Raw genomic sequence first — 6,000 nt, 5'->3', positions numbered from 1 at the left:
GAATTCACAGTATTTCATTATGGTTCTAGAGATAAAACAGTATAATAAAATTAACATGCAAGCATTTTCCTTTTGTCTAAAGATAGTGTAGAACACATGATATTAACTTTAAAAGTGCAATCCAGGGATGTATGGAAATGGTTTTTGAGCTTGACATCAAGAACACAACACGAATAGTAATGACTCACTTGTATAATCATTGAAAGCTAGAGTGTTAAGTAGGAACACTGTATACTTAATGACAGAATTACCAACAAAGTGTAGTGACATGGGGAGGGAGTGGTATGATAATTACGGTAATTCTAAAAGTGCAAAAGGGAGGTAATCCCAGAGAAAGGGAAATTATTTGTGTATACAATGGAGTGTTAATACATTGGATGAAAGACTCGTGTCAGACAGCGATTCACTGAGGGCTTAGAAAGGGTTATAATTTACATAACATAAGGACCCCCAGAAACGCTATGTCAGCGCCAACACTGTACTATTGTGTGAAAACTGCAATGGCATTGTGGTGGTGAAATTGTTTTGACATAGGCCATGGTTTGTTTTAGAAGACCTGTTGACATGATTAGGACCCTGCAATTGTTTTAGGAGGAAGATGGTGACAGATTCAGTTAAAAACAAAGTTCTAGTATTCTATTTCAATATTCTGAGTCTTTTTTTCATTCAAAGTAGCCTAATTAAAACTTTGACACCAGTCTTTCTAAAAATCTGATCCACTGACAATTCAGGAATATAATTTCACCAGTTGGTATTTGAAGAAAGTTCTGATTTTCTCTTCCTAATAGTGAAGTAATGACATAATTCAATAAAAGACAAGGGACGATGACCTGTAATATGCTGTTTGTTGCAAGAGCAATAAAAATGACTGTGGATTTCATTTGTTTCCGTGACAATAAAACATCCTAGATCTGTTAAGTGTCAAGAACATCCTTTTATAGAATTCTTCTGTGTCAAGGACAACGTCACATAACCTTGCAGTCTGTATCAATTAAGACAATTAGACAATAAATATTGTATGGAAGACAATTTTTGTGTCAAGGCCATGTTACATGACAGTGTAGACTATCTATGTATCTGGGACAACAAAGCATGACTTTGTAGATAATTTCTGTGTCCAGGAAAAAATTAAACATAACCATATGAATTTGTCAAGGACAATGGATCTTGACATGCCTGGTAGACTTGTTCAGTGTCGCAAGGACTATGAAACATAATCTGGTATATTTGCTCTATGTCAAGAACAATGAAACATCATATTGTTAATGCCGAAGACAGTGGAGCAAGACCCTATGAACCTATTTTGTGCCAAGGATCATGAAACAATTACCTTTTAAATTTTCTCTGTCATGGATAATCGAGCATGACCTTATGGTTTTTTGTTTCGAGAACAATGAAACATGATCTTGTCTTGTGGCAAGGACAATGAAATTTGACCTTATGATGATGTTCTGTGTCCAAGACAGTGAATCAGATATTTAAGATTCTGTGTTTAGAATCAATGGGAAAAAAAAAAACAAAATTTTAAGCTAGCTGCAATTTGTAACAGTAGGGACATGTTTCATATGCAACAGTTTGTAATGTTTTCTTTGAAATTATGTGTTTTTTTATGACAAATATGTATGTAGCATGTCAATCTTCAGTTATCTCGACTATTAAGTACAAGTAACAACAGCATGATATATAAACCCTGTCGTAGTGTGATGGGAGACACTAGTATATAATGGTAGATTTACCCAGTGAATCTGAGATCAGTGAGGTCACATATCACGCCATAGATATAGTTACAGGGAGATACAGACACCCTGAGGAAGAGTAGCAGCTGAGAAATAATGGACATAATTCATCAGCAATACCTATAGGTCGAGTGGAATGTTGGCGTTGTCATAAGTCGAGTAGAATGTTTGCTTTGTCGTATGTCAAAAAGAATGTTAGAAAAATTAGTATCTGTTAATGCAGTAGCCCTTTTATATTTCAGCAACATTGATGTAATTGGGCTTACATCTTAAATTCTGTTTTTTGAACTGTACTCTGTATTCCTTAGGATGATGACTATCTACACATTGGGAATATTAATTCTAATTGAGCTGTAACAACATTGAAAAGGTCACTGTCACCATGTCAACTATCTTGTTGAACTATAGAATGCAACAATTAGGTCTTTAGTAGTATATAATTCTTCAATTTTGAAACCAATGGCAGGTCAGAATCCAAGATTACTGATTGTTTAAAATAGAATGTGTTTCAATATTTGTTCATTCTAGTACAAATAGACTTTGTTATCTCGAAGTTGGTGGGACCATGGGAAAACCACATATTATCTGGGTGTTCCATATAACAGAGTTCTAATGTTTAATGTTAAGTTTGGCTTAAATTTTGACAAACAAATGTTCAATATAATGAGTTTCAAATGTATAAATTCTGATGTACATTTTAGTCTTCTGTTAGTGTTTTAGATGGCGATGATGTCTTTTGAAGCATCAGACTTTGAAAGTTTGAATGTTTGTAATTTTGCTATTTCTTGAAAATTCAAGATGGATCTCTTTCAAATCCCTTATGCAGGTTTCCCTTGATCCCTATACTAGTTGTGACATTTGATTCTGAGACTAAAAATACTGATTAGAAAAACAAAATGGCTTAAAGAGGCAACCATCTTGAATTTGGTAGTTAAAGATAATATTATTACTATTTCTGCAAAGGAATGTTCAAATTTTATGTCAGTAAGAGCAAAAACAGAGGAGAAAAGAAGGATATATATCCACCTTTTAATGAACAAATAAGAAATCAAATCATGGCTGGGGGCACAAAGATCCCTTTGTGATCTCTTGTTTGTACCTTAAATGTTCAGAAATGTTTGGGAATGAAACAAAATGAACATCATGATAGTTGATCTGAACAGGAATAATATAGTTTCGTTAATAACTGTACTCCAGACTATATTTATCTTCAGGCCAGACTAGAGTACAGAAAGCCATTGGGATATTAGTGGTTATATCCAAAAGGATTCACTGAAGCTTTGGTCAATTATGTAGTGTAACATAAAAGGTTGATGAACTTATGGGTTAAAGGTCAGACAGTGGAGGTCAAAGGTGCATGTCCCCAAGCAATAGCTATCAGCACCAGCATCAAATATACAACATTTCGTTGTATGATCAGTTAATCTTTTTTGGTAACTATCACATTTTACCTGTACTGCTGATATTAATCAGGAGGTTACAAGGGTGGTGATAGGTTTTAAAGGCATGTTTGGTAGATCTGTTATTGTTTGTACAGTCGTCATTTACAAGTCTTTGTTGAATGAGAATTGTATCAGATTGTCCCATTACTTGTAAAGTCTGTGTTTTTATTCTGTTTTAATTAATTTTGTCTGTCAAGTCTCGTGTTGTGCTATCAAGCCCTCTGTCATGCCGTCAGCTGCAAGAAAAAAAGCATATTTCCAAAGACACAGAATATTTTACAGAAAATAGATGTTCTGATGGTCCCCATACTTCAGTAATCAATTAGATCCTAGATGATTAAATATTAAAATTTCTGACTTAATTTATGACCAGTTTTATGAAACTTTGTACACATTTGATTGGAACTGCCATGATTTATTTGTGACTGTTTTCAGCTCACCAAATTGAAAGAATAATTGGGTACACTTTTAAAACTTGTTTCTATCTGTATCATGGATAAAAGCTTATTTGACCAAAATTTGATTTAGAGCATAATCTGAAAGAGAATCAATGTTTTATAAAAGGAAAGTATGTGGTCCTCAGTGAAATCAGAGGGGTACTATTATGACGTAATTTGAAAATTTGAAAATAAGACCTCTAGGGGCACTGCAGAGGTGAGGCCAAATAGGGGAAGATTGGTTATCAAAATTGTGTGATCCTTTAGACCAGGAAATCAAATGTTTAAAGGTTTTGTCTACCATGGTATCATCAAGCTGAACAAAAAGTTCCTGCAACATGTAGAGTCAGCTTATAGGAGTAAAAGGAGCAATGGCAAACTTTATGGGAGTTATGTCCCTTTTCTGATTTCTATATAAAAAATATCCTCTCAGAACATGACTAAGAGCCACCACACTTATGGACATGTTTATCATAAATATATATGTTGTGGTTGAGTGTTTCATTTTGTATTAGAACACAAACACCTTAAACTTGGATATGTCTACATAAATTGGGTGAAGTATCAATCCTTACATGGGGACATGAATATATTTGTCCAGGTTTACTGTGTCAACCTAGATTGAGACAAAGAATTCCTACAATAGAATGTTACTGTCCATGTTAAGTTTGTCAATCTAGATTGAGACAAAGAATTCCCATAATAGAATGTCACTGTCCAGGTTAGTATGTCAACCAAGATTGGTACAAAGAATCCCCACACTTGAATGTCTGTGTCCAGGTTAAGTTTGTCAATCTAGACGAGACAAAGAATCCCCACACTTGAATGTCTGTGTCCAGGTTAAGTTTGTCAATCTAGACTGAGACTAAGAATCCCCATACTGGAATGTTTCTGACCATGTTAAATGTATAACCCTTTCATTGGATGAAGAATACCCACACTTGCATATGATTGTCTAGATTAGTTGTGTAACCCTAGATTGGGACAAAGAATCCCCACACTGGGGTATATCTGTCCAGGTTTGGTGTTTCTGCCTAGATTGGGACAAAGAATCCCCACACAGGGATATATCTGTCCAGGTTTAGTGTTTCTGCCTAGATTGGGACAAAGAATCCCCACACTGGGGTATATCTGTCCAGGTTTGGTGTTTCTGCCTAGATTGGGACAAAGAATCCCCACACAGGGATATATCTGTCCAGGTTTAGTGTTTCTGCCTAGATTGGGACAAAGAATCCCCACACTGGGATATATCTGTCCATGTTTAGTGTTTCTGCCTAGATTAGGACAAAGAATCATCACACTGGGATATATCTGTCCAGGTTTGGTGATTCTGCCTAGATTGGGACAAAGAATCCCCACACTAGGATATATCTGTCCAGGTTTGGTGTTTCTGCCTAGATTGGGACAAAGAATCCCCACACAGGGATATATCTGTCCAGGTTTAGTGTTTCTGCCTAGATTGGGACAAAGAATCCCCACACTGGGATATATCTGTCCAGGTTTAGTGTTTCTGCCTAGATTGGGACAAAGAATCCCCACACTGGGATATATCTGTCCAGGTTTGGTGATTCTGCCTAGATTGGGACAAAGAATCCCCACACTAGGATATACCTGTCCAGGTTTAGTGTTTCTGCCTAGATTGGGACAAAGAATCCCCACACAGGGATATATCTGTCCAGGTTTAGTGTTTCTGCCTAGATTGGGACAAAGAATCCCCACACTGGGGTATATATGTCCAGGTTTAGTGTTTCTGTCTAGATTAGGACAAAGAATCCACACACTGGGATATATCTGTCCAGGTTTGGTGTTTCTGCCGAGATTGGGACAAAGAATCCCCACACTGGGATATATCTGTCCAGGTTTGTTGTTTCTGCCTAGATTGGGACAAAGAATCCCCACACTGGGATATATCTGTCCAAGTTTAGTGTTTCTGTCTAGATTGGGACAAAATTTCATCACACAGGGATATATCTGTCCAGGTTTGGTGTTTCTGCCTAGATTGGGACAAAATTCATCACACTGGGGTATATCTGTCCTGGTTTAGTGTTTCTGCCTAGATTGGGACAAAGAATCCCCACACTGGTGTATATCTGTCCAGGTTTAGTGTTACTGCCTAGATTAGGACAAAGAATCCCCACACTGGGATATGTCTGTCCAGGTTTAGTGTTTCTGCCAAGATTGGGACAAAACTTCATCACACTGCGGTATATCTGTCCAGGTTTAGTGTTTCTGCCAAGATTGGGACAAAAATTCATCACACTGGGATATATCTGTCCAGGTTTAGTGTTTCTGCCTAGATTGGGACAAAAGTTCTCCACACTGGGGTATATCTGTCCAGGTTTGGTGTTTCTGCCTAGATTAGGACAAAAATTCTACACACTGGGA

The sequence above is a fragment of the Ylistrum balloti genome, unplaced genomic scaffold (assembly GCF_031769215.1).
Source record: "Ylistrum balloti isolate Yb309-2 unplaced genomic scaffold, AGI_CSIRO_Ybal_v1 Utg369630, whole genome shotgun sequence".
NCBI classification, from domain to species: Eukaryota; Metazoa; Mollusca; class Bivalvia; order Pectinida; family Pectinidae; genus Ylistrum; species Ylistrum balloti.
This window is presented reverse-complemented; position numbering follows the sequence as displayed.